General features: G+C 42.4%; 19 non-coding genes across 19 annotated transcripts; all 19 read right to left on the reverse strand.

The window, feature by feature from the left end:
* Nucleotides 1–71: 71 nt before the first annotated feature.
* trnag-ccc (transfer RNA glycine (anticodon CCC)) lies at nucleotides 72–142 on the reverse strand. The gene has a single exon. It is a non-coding gene; the product is annotated as a tRNA-Gly (tRNA).
* A 209-nt stretch (nucleotides 143–351) lies between these two features.
* Nucleotides 352–422, reverse strand: trnag-ccc (transfer RNA glycine (anticodon CCC)). Its single transcript has one exon. It is a non-coding gene; the product is annotated as a tRNA-Gly (tRNA).
* Nucleotides 423–1,007: 585 nt separating this feature from the next.
* On the reverse strand, nucleotides 1,008–1,078 carry trnag-ccc (transfer RNA glycine (anticodon CCC)). Its single transcript has one exon. It is a non-coding gene; the product is annotated as a tRNA-Gly (tRNA).
* Nucleotides 1,079–1,514: 436 nt separating this feature from the next.
* Nucleotides 1,515–1,585, reverse strand: trnag-ccc (transfer RNA glycine (anticodon CCC)). Its single transcript has one exon. It is a non-coding gene; the product is annotated as a tRNA-Gly (tRNA).
* A 185-nt stretch (nucleotides 1,586–1,770) lies between these two features.
* trnag-ccc (transfer RNA glycine (anticodon CCC)) lies at nucleotides 1,771–1,841 on the reverse strand. The gene has a single exon. It is a non-coding gene; the product is annotated as a tRNA-Gly (tRNA).
* A 183-nt stretch (nucleotides 1,842–2,024) lies between these two features.
* trnag-ccc (transfer RNA glycine (anticodon CCC)) lies at nucleotides 2,025–2,095 on the reverse strand. The gene has a single exon. It is a non-coding gene; the product is annotated as a tRNA-Gly (tRNA).
* Nucleotides 2,096–2,429: 334 nt separating this feature from the next.
* trnag-ccc (transfer RNA glycine (anticodon CCC)) lies at nucleotides 2,430–2,500 on the reverse strand. Its single transcript has one exon. It is a non-coding gene; the product is annotated as a tRNA-Gly (tRNA).
* A 183-nt stretch (nucleotides 2,501–2,683) lies between these two features.
* On the reverse strand, nucleotides 2,684–2,754 carry trnag-ccc (transfer RNA glycine (anticodon CCC)). Its single transcript has one exon. It is a non-coding gene; the product is annotated as a tRNA-Gly (tRNA).
* Nucleotides 2,755–2,913: 159 nt separating this feature from the next.
* Nucleotides 2,914–2,984, reverse strand: trnag-ccc (transfer RNA glycine (anticodon CCC)). Its single transcript has one exon. It is a non-coding gene; the product is annotated as a tRNA-Gly (tRNA).
* A 586-nt stretch (nucleotides 2,985–3,570) lies between these two features.
* trnag-ccc (transfer RNA glycine (anticodon CCC)) lies at nucleotides 3,571–3,641 on the reverse strand. Its single transcript has one exon. It is a non-coding gene; the product is annotated as a tRNA-Gly (tRNA).
* Nucleotides 3,642–3,849: 208 nt separating this feature from the next.
* trnag-ccc (transfer RNA glycine (anticodon CCC)) lies at nucleotides 3,850–3,920 on the reverse strand. The gene has a single exon. It is a non-coding gene; the product is annotated as a tRNA-Gly (tRNA).
* Nucleotides 3,921–4,729: 809 nt separating this feature from the next.
* On the reverse strand, nucleotides 4,730–4,800 carry trnag-ccc (transfer RNA glycine (anticodon CCC)). Its single transcript has one exon. It is a non-coding gene; the product is annotated as a tRNA-Gly (tRNA).
* Nucleotides 4,801–4,986: 186 nt separating this feature from the next.
* On the reverse strand, nucleotides 4,987–5,057 carry trnag-ccc (transfer RNA glycine (anticodon CCC)). The gene has a single exon. It is a non-coding gene; the product is annotated as a tRNA-Gly (tRNA).
* Nucleotides 5,058–5,244: 187 nt separating this feature from the next.
* Nucleotides 5,245–5,315, reverse strand: trnag-ccc (transfer RNA glycine (anticodon CCC)). Its single transcript has one exon. It is a non-coding gene; the product is annotated as a tRNA-Gly (tRNA).
* Nucleotides 5,316–5,497: 182 nt separating this feature from the next.
* On the reverse strand, nucleotides 5,498–5,568 carry trnag-ccc (transfer RNA glycine (anticodon CCC)). Its single transcript has one exon. It is a non-coding gene; the product is annotated as a tRNA-Gly (tRNA).
* Nucleotides 5,569–5,900: 332 nt separating this feature from the next.
* trnag-ccc (transfer RNA glycine (anticodon CCC)) lies at nucleotides 5,901–5,971 on the reverse strand. Its single transcript has one exon. It is a non-coding gene; the product is annotated as a tRNA-Gly (tRNA).
* A 181-nt stretch (nucleotides 5,972–6,152) lies between these two features.
* trnag-ccc (transfer RNA glycine (anticodon CCC)) lies at nucleotides 6,153–6,223 on the reverse strand. Its single transcript has one exon. It is a non-coding gene; the product is annotated as a tRNA-Gly (tRNA).
* Nucleotides 6,224–6,387: 164 nt separating this feature from the next.
* On the reverse strand, nucleotides 6,388–6,458 carry trnag-ccc (transfer RNA glycine (anticodon CCC)). Its single transcript has one exon. It is a non-coding gene; the product is annotated as a tRNA-Gly (tRNA).
* Nucleotides 6,459–9,628: 3,170 nt separating this feature from the next.
* Nucleotides 9,629–9,699, reverse strand: trnag-ccc (transfer RNA glycine (anticodon CCC)). Its single transcript has one exon. It is a non-coding gene; the product is annotated as a tRNA-Gly (tRNA).
* Between the last annotated feature and the right edge of the window lie 1,012 nt (nucleotides 9,700–10,711).

Raw genomic sequence — 10,711 nt, forward strand, 5'->3', positions numbered from 1 at the left:
GACATGCTATACTATGACTTTTTTCAACAAACTACGCTCTACCTCGTGAATTACAGCCACCCAAAAACGCATGCGCAGCCCGGGAATCGAACCCGGGTCGCAAGAATGGGAATCTTGCATGATACCACTACACCAGCAGCGCAACAGTTGTAATACGACTATGACCTTTTTTGACTTGCTATACTATGACTTTTTTCGACATGCAATACTATGACCTTTTCGACATGCAATAGTATGACCTTTTCTAAATGCTAAACTGTGAGTTTCTGCACTTTCTTTGACATGCAATACTATGACTTTTTTCAACAAACTAGGCTCTAACCTCGTGAGCTACAACCGTCCCAAAATCCGTGCGCAGCCCGGGAATCGAACCCGGGTCGCAAGAATGGGAATCTTGCATGATACCACTACACCAGCAGCGCAACAGTTGTAATACGACTATGACTTTTTTCGACATGCAATACTATGACCTTTTCGACATGCAATACTATGACCTTTTCTACATGCTAAACTGTGAGTTTCTGCACTTTCTTTGACATGCAATACTATGACTTTTTTCAACAAACTAGGCTCTACCTCGTGAATTACAGCCACCCAAAAATCCATGCACAGCCCGGGAATCGAACCCGGGTCGCAAGAATGGGAATCTTGCATGATACCACTACACCAGCAGCGCAACAGTTGTAATACGACTATGACTTTTTTGACATGCAATACTATGACTTTTTTCAATAAACTAGGCTCTACCTCGTGAGCTACAATGCCCCAAAATCTGTGCGCAGCCCGGTAATCTTGCTCGATACCACGACACCAGCAGCTCAACAGTTGTAATATACTATGACTTTTTTTTTCGACAAGCTATAAAATGACTTTTTCGACATGCAATACTATGAACTTTTCGACATGCTATACTATGACTTCTTTTTCACTTTTTTATCCACGCAAAACAATGACTTTTTTCAACAAACTAGGCTCTAACTCGTGAGCTACAACCGTCCCAAAATACGTGCGCAGCCCGGGAATCGAACCCGGGTCGCAAGAATGGGAATCTTGCATGATACCACTACACCAGCAGCGCAACAGTTGTAATACGACTATGACTTTTTTCGACATGCAATACTATGACCTTTTCGACATGCAATAGTATGACCTTTTCTACATGCTAAACTGTGAGTTTCTGCACTTTCTTTGACATGCTATACTATGACTTTTTTCAACAAACTAGGCTCTACCTCGTGAGCTACAACCATCCCAAAATCCATCGCAGCCCGGGAATCGAACCCGGGTCGCAAGAATGGGAATCTTGCATGATACCACTACACCAGCAGCGCAACAGTGGTAATATGACTATGACTTTTTTCGACATGCAATACTATGACCTTTTCGACATGCAATAGTATGACCTTTTCTACATGCTAAACTGTGAGTTTCTGCACTTTCTTTGACATGCAATACTATGACTTTTTTCAACAAACTAGGCTCTACCTCGTGAGCTACAACCACCCAAAAACCCATGCGCAGCCCGGGAATCGAACCCGGGTCGCAAGAATGGGAATCTTGCATGATACCACTACACCAGCAGCGCAACAGTTGTAATATACTATGACTTTTTTCGACAAGCTATAAAATGACTTTTTCGACATGCAATACTATGAACTTTTCGACATGCTATACTATGACTTCTTTTTCACTTTTTTATCCATGCAAAACAATGACTTTTTTCAAACAAACTAGGCTCTACCTCGTGAGCTACAACCACCCAAAAACCCATGCGCAGCCCGGGAATCGAACCCGGGTCGCAAGAATGGGAATCTTGCATGATACCACTACACCAGCAGCGCAACAGTGGTAATATGACTATGACTTTTTTCGACATGCAATACTATGACCTTTTCGACATGCAATAGTATGACCTTTTCTACATGCTAAACTGTGAGTTTCTGCACTTTCTTTGACATGCAATACTATGACTTTTTTCAACAAACTAGGCTCTAACTCGTGAATTACAGCCACCCAAAAACCCATGCGCAGCCCGGGAATCGAACCCGGGTCGCAAGAATGGGAATCTTGCATGATACCACTACACCAGCAGCGCAACAGTGGTAATATGACTATGACTTTTTTTGACATGCAATACTATGACTTTTTTCAATAAACTAGGCTCTACCTCGTGAGCTACAACTGCCCCAAAATCTGTGCGCAGCCCGGTAATCTTGCTCGATACCACGACACCAGCAGCTCAACAGTTGTAATATACTATGACTTTTTTTTTCGACAAGCTATAAAATGACTTTTTTCGACATGCAATACTATGAACTTTTCGACATGCTATACTATGACTTCTTTTTCACTTTTTTATCCACGCAAAACAATGACTTTTTTCAACAAACTAGGCTCTAACTCGTGAGCTACAACCGTCCCAAAATCCGTGCGCAGCCCGGGAATCGAACCCGGGTCGCAAGAATGGGAATCTTGCATGATACCACTACACCAGCAGCGCAACAGTGGTAATATGACTATGACTTTTTTCGACATGCAATACTATGACCTTTTCGACATGCAATAGTATGACCTTTTCTACATGCTAAACTGTGAGTTTCTGCACTTTCTTTGACATGCAATACTATGACTTTTTTCAACAAACTAGGCTCTACCTCGTGAGCTACAACCGTCCCAAAATCCGTGCGCAGCCCGGGAATCGAACCCGGGTCACAAGAATGGGAATCTTGCATGATACCACTACACCAGCAGCGCAACAGTGGTAATATGACTATGACTTTTTTCGACATGCAATACTATGACCTTTTCTACATGCTAAACTGTGAGTTTCTGCACTTTCTTTGACATGCTATACTATGACTTTTTTCAACAAACTAGGCTCTAACTCGTGAATTACAGCCACCCAAAAACCCATGCGCAGCCCGGGAATCGAACCCGGGTCGCAAGAATGGGAATCTTGCATGATACCACTACACCAGCAGCGCAACAGTTGTAATACGACTATGACCTTTTTTGACATGCAATACTATGACTTTTTTCAATAAACTAGGCTCTACCTCGTGAGCTACAACTGCCCCAAAATCTGTGCGCAGCCCGGTAATCTTGCTCGATACCACGACACCAGCAGCTCAACAGTTGTAATATACTATGACTTTTTTTCGACAAGCTATAAAATGACTTTTTTCGACATGCAATACTATGAACTTTTCGACATGCTATACTATGACTTCTTTTTCACTTTTTTATCCACGCAAAACAATGACTTTTTTAAACAACTAGGCTCTACCTCGTGAGCTACAACCGTCCCAAAAACCCATGCGCAGCCCGGGAATCTAACCCGGGTCGCAAGAATGGGAATCTTGCATGATACCACTACACCAGCAGCGCAACAGTGGTAATATGACTATGACTTTTTTCGACATGCAATACTATGACCTTTTCGACATGCAATAGTATGACCTTTTCTACATGCTAAACTGTGAGTTTCTGCACTTTCTTTGACATGCTATACTATGACTTTTTTCAACAAACTACGCTCTACCTCGTGAATTACAGCCACCCAAAAACGCATGCGCAGCCCGGGAATCGAACCCGGGTCGCAAGAATGGGAATCTTGCATGATACCACTACACCAGCAGCGCAACAGTTGTAATACGACTATGACCTTTTTTGACTTGCTATACTATGACTTTTTTCGACATGCAATACTATGACCTTTTCGACATGCAATAGTATGACCTTTTCTAAATGCTAAACTGTGAGTTTCTGCACTTTCTTTGACATGCAATACTATGACTTTTTTCAACAAACTAGGCTCTAACTCGTGAGCTACAACCGTCCCAAAATCCGTGCGCAGCCCGGGAATCGAACCCGGGTCGCAAGAATGGGAATCTTGCATGATACCACTACACCAGCAGCGCAACAGTTGTAATACGACTATGACTTTTTTCGACATGCAATACTATGACCTTTTCGACATGCAATAGTATGACCTTTTCTACATGCTAAACTGTGAGTTTCTGCACTTTCTTTGACATGCTATACTATGACTTTTTTCAAAAAACTACGCTCTACCTCGTGAATTACAGCCACCCAAAAATCCATGCACAGCCCGGGAATCGAACCCGGGTCGCAAGAATGGGAATCTTGCATGATACCACTACACCAGCAGCGCAACAGTTGTAATACGACTATGACTTTTTTTGACATGCAATACTATGACTTTTTTCAATAAACTAGGCTCTACCTCGTGAGCTACAATGCAAATCTGTGCGCAGCCCGGTAATCTTGCTCGATACCACGACACCAGCAGCTCAACAGTTGTAATATACTATGACTTTTTTTCGACAAGCTATAAAATGACTTTTTTCGACATGCAATACTATGAACTTTTCGACATGCTATACTATGACTTCTTTTTCACTTTTTTATCCACGCAAAACAATGACTTTTTTCAACAAACTAGGCTCTAACTCGTGAGCTACAACCGTCCCAAAATTGCGCAGCCCGGGAATCGAACCTGGGTCGCAAGAATGGGAATCTTGCATGATACCACTACACCAGCAGCGCAACAGTTTAATATGACTATGACTTTTTTCGACATGCAATAGTATGACCTTTTCGACATGCTATATACTCTGAGTTTCTGCACTTTCTTTGACATGCTATACTATGACTTTTTTCAACAAACTAGGCTCTACCTCGTGAGCTACAACCATCCCAAAATCTGTGCGCAGCCCGGGAATCGAACCCGGGTCGCAAGAATGGGAATCTTGCATGATACCACTACACCAGCAGCGCAACAGTGGTAATATGACTATGACTTTTTTTTTCGACATGCAATACTATGACCTTTTCGACATGCAATAGTATGACCTTTTCTACATGCTAAACTGTGAGTTTCTGCACTTTCTTTGACATGCAATACTATGACTTTTTTCAACAAACTAGGCTCTACCTCGTGAGCTACAACCACCCAAAAACCCATGCGCAGCCCGGGAATCGAACCCGGGTCGCAAGAATGGGAATCTTGCATGATACCACTACACCAGCAGCGCAACAGTTGTAATATACTATGACTTTTTTTCGACAAGCTATAAAATGACTTTTTTCGACATGCAATACTATGAACTTTTCGACATGCTATACTATGACTTTTTTTCACTTTTTTATCCATGCAAAACAATGACTTTTTTCAAACAAACTAGGCTCTACCTCGTGAGCTACAACCGTCCCAAAAACCCATGCGCAGCCCGGGAATCGAACCCGGGTCGCAAGAATGGGAATCTTGCATGATACCACTACACCAGCAGCGCAACAGTGGTAATATGACTATGACTTTTTTCGACATGCAATACTATGACCTTTTCGACATGCAATAGTATGACCTTTTCACATGCTAAACTGTGAGTTTCTGCACTTTCTTTGACATGCAATACTATGACTTTTTTCAACAAACTACGCTCTACCTCGTGAATTACAGCCACCCAAAAACCAATGCGCAGCCCGGGAATCGAACCCGGGTCGCAAGAATGGGAATCTTGCATGATACCACTACACCAGCAGCGCAACAGTTGTAATACGACTATGACTTTTTTGACATGCAATACTATGACTTTTTTCAATAAACTAGGCTCTACCTCGTGAGCTACAACTGCCCCAAAATCTGTGCGCAGCCCGGTAATCTTGCTCGATACCACGACACCAGCAGCTCAACAGTTGTAATATACTATGACTTTTTTTTTTCGACAAGCTATAAAATGACTTTTTGACATGCAATACTATGAACTTTTCGACATGCTATACTATGACTTCTTTTTCACTTTTTTATCCACGCAAAACAATGACTTTTTTCAACAAACTAGGCTCTAACTCGTGAGCTACAACCGTCCCAAAATACGTGCGCAGCCCGGGAATCGAACCCGGGTCGCAAGAATGGGAATCTTGCATGATACCACTACACCAGCAGCGCAACAGTGTAATATGACTATGACTTTTTTCGACATGCAATACTATGACCTTTTCGACATGCAATAGTATGACCTTTTCTACATGCTAAACTGTGAGTTTCTGCACTTTCTTTGACATGCAATACTATGACTTTTTTCAACAAACTAGGCTCTACCTCGTGAGCTACAACCACCCAAAATCCATGCGCAGCCCGGGAATCGAACCCGGGTCACAAGAATGGGAATCTTGCATGATACCACTACACCAGCAGCGCAACAGTGGTAATATGACTATGACTTTTTCGACATGCACATGCAATACTATGACCTTTTCTACATGCTAAACTGTGAGTTTCTGCACTTTCTTTGACATGCTATACTATGACTTTTTTCAACAAACTAGGCTCTAACTCGTGAATTACAGCCACCCAAAAACCCATGCGCAGCCCGGGAATCGAACCCGGGTCGCAAGAATGGGAATCTTGCATGATACCACTACACCAGCAGCGCAACAGTTGTAATACGACTATGACCTTTTTTGACATGCAATACTATGACTTTTTTCAATAAACTAGGCTCTACCTCGTGAGCTACAACTGCCCCAAAATCTGTGCGCAGCCCGGTAATCTTGCTCGATACCACGACACCAGCAGCTCAACAGTTGTAATATACTATGACTTTTTTTCGACAAGCTATAAAATGACTTTTTTCGACATGCAATACTATGAACTTTTCGACATGCTATACTATGACTTCTTTTTCACTTTTTTATCCACGCAAAACAATGACTTTTTTTAAACAACTAGGCTCTACCTCGTGAGCTACAACCGTCCCAAAAACCCATGCGCAGCCCGGGAATCTAACCCGGGTCGCAAGAATGGGAATCTTGCATGATACCACTACACCAGCAGCGCAACAGTGGTAATATGACTATGACTTTTTTCGACATGCAATACTATGACCTTTTCGACATGCAATAGTATGACCTTTTCTACATGCTAAACTGTGAGTTTCTGCACTTTCTTTGACATGCTATACTATGACTTTTTTCAACAAACTACGCTCTACCTCGTGAATTACAGCCACCCAAAAACGCATGCGCAGCCCGGGAATCGAACCCGGGTCGCAAGAATGGGAATCTTGCATGATACCACTACACCAGCAGCGCAACAGTTGTAATACGACTATGACCTTTTTTGACTATACTATGACAATGCAATACTATGACCTTTTCGACATGCAATAGTATGACCTTTTCTAAATGCTAAACTGTGAGTTTCTGCACTTTCTTTGACATGCAATACTATGACTTTTTTCAACAAACTAGGCTCTAACTCGTGAGCTACAACCGTCCCAAAATCCGTGCGCAGCCCGGGAATCGAACCCGGGTCGCAAGAATGGGAATCTTGCATGATACCACTACACCAGCAGCGCAACAGTTGTAATACGACTATGACTTTTTTCGACATGCAATACTATGACCTTTTCGACATGCAATAGTATGACCTTTTCTACATGCTAAACTGTGAGTTTCTGCACTTTCTTTGACATGCTATACTATGACTTTTTTCAAAAAACTACGCTCTACCTCGTGAATTACAGCCACCCAAAAATCCATGCACAGCCCGGGAATCGAACCCGGGTCGCAAGAATGGGAATCTTGCATGATACCACTACACCAGCAGCGCAACAGTTGTAATACGACTATGACTTTTTTTGACATGCAATACTATGACTTTTTTCAATAAACTAGGCTCTACCTCGTGAGCTACAACTGCCCCAAAATCTGTGCGCAGCCCGGTAATCTTGCTCGATACCCGACACCAGCAGCTCAACAGTTGTAATATACTATGACTTTTTTTCGACAAGCTATAAAATGACTTTTTTCGACATGCAATACTATGAACTTTTCGACATGCTATACTATGACTTCTTTTTCACTTTTTTATCCACGCAAAACAATGACTTTTTTCAACAAACTAGGCTCTAACTCGTGAGCTACAACCGTCCCAAAATACGTGCGCAGCCCGGGAATCGAACCCGGGTCGCAAGAATGGGAATCTTGCATGATACCACTACACCAGCAGCGCAACAGTGGTAATATGACTATGACTTTTTTCGACATGCAATACTATGACCTTTTCGACATGCTATATGACTTTGAGTTTCTGCACTTTCTTTGACATGCTATACTATGACTTTTTTCAACAAACTAGGCTCTACCTCGTGAGCTACAACCATCCCAAAATCTGTGCGCAGCCCGGGAATCGAACCCGGGTCGCAAGAATGGGAATCTTGCATGATACCACTACACCAGCAGCGCAACAGTGGTAATATGACTATGACTTTTTTCGACATGCAATACTATGACCTTTTCGACATGCAATAGTATGACCTTTTCTACATGCTAAACTGTGAGTTTCTGCACTTTCTTTGACATGCAATACTATGAATTTTTTCAACAAACTAGGCTCTACCTCGTGAGCTACAACCACCCAAAAACCCATGCGCAGCCCGGGAATCGAACCCGGGTCGCAAGAATGGGAATCTTGCATGATACCACTACACCAGCAGCGCAACAGTTGTAATATACTATGACTTTTTTTCGACAAGCTATAAAATGACTTTTTTCGACATGCAATACTATGAACTTTTCGACATGCTATACTATGACTTCTTTTTCACTTTTTTATCCACGCAAAACAATGACTTTTTTCAAACAACTAGGCTCTACCTCGTGAGCTACAACCGTCCCAAAAACCCATGCGCAGCCCGGGAATCGAACCCGGGTCGCAAGAATGGGAATCTTGCATGATACCACTACACCAGCAGCGCAACAGTGGTAATATGACTATGACTTTTTTCGACATGCAATACTATGACCTTTTCGACATGCAATAGTATGACCTTTTCCACATGCTAAACTGTGAGTTTCTGCACTTTCTTTGACATGCAATACTATGACTTTTTTCAACAAACTAGGCTCTAACTCGTGAATTACAGCCACCCAAAAACCCATGCGCAGCCCGGGAATCGAACCCGGGTCGCAAGAATGGGAATCTTGCATGATACCACTACACCAGCAGCGCAACAGTTGTAATACGACTATGACTTTTTTTGACATGCAATACTATGACTTTTTTCAATAAACTAGGCTCTACCTCGTGAGCTACAATGCCCCAAAATCTGTGCGCAGCCCGGTAATCTTGCTCGATACCACGACACCAGCAGCTCAACAGTTGTAATATACTATGACTTTTTTTTTTTCGACAAGCTATAAAATGACTTTTTTCGACATGCAATACTATGAACTTTTCGACATGCTATACTATGACTTCTTTTTCACTTTTTTATCCACATGCAAAACAATGACTTTTTTCAACAAACTAGGCTCTAACTCGTGAGCTACAACCGTCCCAAAATCCGTGCGCAGCCCGGGAATCGAACCCGGGTCGCAAGAATGGGAATCTTGCATGATACCACTACACCAGCAGCGCAACAGTTGTAATACGACTATGACTTTTTTCGACATGCAATACTATGACCTTTTCGACATGCAATAGTATGACCTTTTCTACATGCTAAACTGTGAGTTTCTGCACTTTCTTTGACATGCAATACTATGACTTTTTTCAACAAACTAGGCTCTACCTCGTGAGCTACAACCGTCCCAAAATCCGTGCGCAGCCCGGGAATCGAACCCGGGTCACAAGAATGGGAATCTTGCATGATACCACTACACCAGCAGCGCAACAGTGGTAATATGACTATGACTTTTTCGACATGCAATATTATGACCTTTTCTACATGCTAAACTGTGAGTTTCTGCACTTTCTTTGACATGCTATACTATGACTTTTTTCAACAAACTAGGCTCTAACTCGTGAATTACAGCCACCCAAAAACCCATGCGCAGCCCGGGAATCGAACCCGGGTCGCAAGAATGGGAATCTTGCATGATACCACTACACCAGCAGCGCAACAGTTGTAATACGACTATGACCTTTTTTGACATGCAATACTATGACTTTTTTCAATAAACTAGGCTCTACCTCGTGAGCTACAACTGCCCCAAAATCTGTGCGCAGCCCGGTAATCTTGCTCGATACCACGACACCAGCAGCTCAACAGTTGTAATATACTATGACTTTTTTTTTCGACAAGCTATAAAATGACTTTTTCGACATGCAATACTATGAACTTTTCGACATGCTATACTATGACTTCTTTTTCACTTTTTTATCCACGCAAAACAATGACTTTTTTTAAACAACTAGGCTCTACCTCGTGAGCTACAACCGTCCCAAAAACCCATGCGCAGCCCGGGAATCGAACCCGGGTCGCAAGAATGGGAATCTTGCATGATACCACTACACCAGCAGCGCAACAGTGGTAATATGACTATGACTTTTTTCGACATGCAATACTATGACCTTTTCGACATGCAATAGTATGACCTTTTCTACATGCTAAACTGTGAGTTTCTGCACTTTCTTTGACATGCTATACTATGACTTTTTTCAACAAACTACGCTCTAACTCGTGAATTACAGCCACCCAAAAACCATGCGCAGCCCGGGAATCGAACCCGGGTCGCAAGAATGGGAATCTTGCATGATACCACTACACCAGCAGCGCAACAGTTGTAATACGACTATGACTTTTTTCGACATGCAATACTATGACCTTTTCGACATGCAATAGTATGACCTTTTCTACATGCTAAACTGTGAGTTTCTGCACTTTCTTTGACATGCAATACT

Source organism: Anoplopoma fimbria, chromosome 21 (genome assembly GCF_027596085.1).
Source record: "Anoplopoma fimbria isolate UVic2021 breed Golden Eagle Sablefish chromosome 21, Afim_UVic_2022, whole genome shotgun sequence".
NCBI classification, from domain to species: Eukaryota; Metazoa; Chordata; class Actinopteri; order Perciformes; family Anoplopomatidae; genus Anoplopoma; species Anoplopoma fimbria.